Raw genomic sequence first — 1996 nt, 5'->3', positions numbered from 1 at the left:
TAATAATAATAATAATAATAATAATAATAATAATAATAATAATAATAATAATAATAATAATAATAATAATAATAATAATAATAATAGTCCTATTAAATATAGATTTATTTTTTATCGATGGACTTTTTCTTTCTCTTCCAAATCTTTATGATATTTATTTCATTTAATCATAATAATTCGAATTAATGTAAGTAATTATGGATATAATTAAATGGCAGTAAATATAATTTATCTCATATTATAACAGATTTTTCTTTTTTAGGTGGTGTTATTTAATATTAAAATAATTTTTATTTCTTCACTTATTAAATTTTTAAAAAAAAAATAGTTTAAAAGAGAATTACATTTGTAATTAGTTTCAAATTATTTTTAGATTAAGTTAAAGTCCATATATTTTTCGTTTTACTATTTTATTCTCGTGTTTATTACTAATTCTATTTCAAAAAATCATTTAAACTTGTTTAATATTTAATATCATTTTTTTTAAAAAATATAAATAAATAAAATAATAACAAATGTTTCATTAAAAATTAACTAGATATGACATCTTTTTAATATTTGAGTTATTAGAACACAAATTGTGACAATTTGATGGTTCTAAATCTCATATTCACAAATAAATTAATAAAATAAAAATCATAAACAAATTAGTCTTAAAAATTATTTAAAGTTAATTAAAAATGATATTTTAATTCCAGAGTTACATAATACAAATTATATATTTTGATAGTTCTAAAACTTATTCTTATAAATAAATAGATCTAAAATCAACTTTTTTTTTTTAAATTTAATTAATTATCTTTTTTTTAAAATCTTGGAGTTGTTAAGACACAAGTTGTACTACTTGACGGTCTTAAAACTCTACTTTAAAAAATAATCAAATATTCTCAAAAAAGGGTTAAACTAGATGTGACATCTTTTTTTTTGTCCTTGAGTTTTGAGACATGAGTTGTACAACTCGATCGTCTTAAAATTCATATTTTAAAATAATTATTCAAATCAAGCAAGTTTTCGTTTTGTTCGTCAAAATTAACTTTTTTTTTTTATTAACAACAAAACAAAATTTCTGTAAAAGCAATCAACACACCGCATTTTCTACCCAAGAACTACGCAGCTTTGATTTCTCCATCGCACCGGGAGATACCTAGGAGCAAGATTACACTCTTGTCAAGCACGCTAATAAAAACTTTCTTTTTTGTTCTACTATTTTTTAACACACTTTTATCTCAAAAAATCACATTTATAAAAACATTTTATAAATATATATTTAAGTTGATATAATTTTGCACAATTAATTAAAGGTAACCGTATTTTAACGGATGTCGTAGGGTGCTAATACATTCCATACGCATAATCGACTCCTGAACTCAAAATCTGGTTTCAAAGACCATTTTTATATTTTTTAGGGTTTTCCAATATTTTCCCTATTTTAAAATAAATTTTGGTGGCGACTCCATTGAATTCCAATATTTTCCCTATTTTAAAATAAATTTTGGTGGCGACTCCATTGAATTCGATGAAAACTCGAAATTTTAGGCTGCGACAAGTTTCAATTCGTTTATTTTAGTTAAATCACGAAAATAGTCTCCTCATTTTATTTCTCTCCAGTTTTGATCCTTAAACAGAATTTTGGTCATAAACTTGTTAAAATATCATCTTTTTAAGTCACATAACATCATTTATGATCATAGATCTCATGTACAATTATTGCACCACGAGATCTTGAAACATTGTGTGACTTAAATAAGCGCAAAAAAATGACATTTTATCAAGTTTTAAACTAAAATTATATTTGAGGTACCAAAACTTGAGAAAATTAAAATGTGATAACTATTTTCGTGATTCAGCTTAAATAAAGGGTTTAAAAGTGCAATTAAACCATTAAAATATCTTATATTCTCTCTCTTAAACCAAAATAAACTCCTATAAGAAATGTGGGATATCAAGTTTCGGATTTGAGATCACTCTTTTTTAATATAATATCAGACTAAATTGA

Source organism: Cicer arietinum, chromosome 4 (genome assembly GCF_000331145.2).
Source record: "Cicer arietinum cultivar CDC Frontier isolate Library 1 chromosome 4, Cicar.CDCFrontier_v2.0, whole genome shotgun sequence".
NCBI classification, from domain to species: Eukaryota; Viridiplantae; Streptophyta; class Magnoliopsida; order Fabales; family Fabaceae; genus Cicer; species Cicer arietinum.
This window is presented reverse-complemented; position numbering follows the sequence as displayed.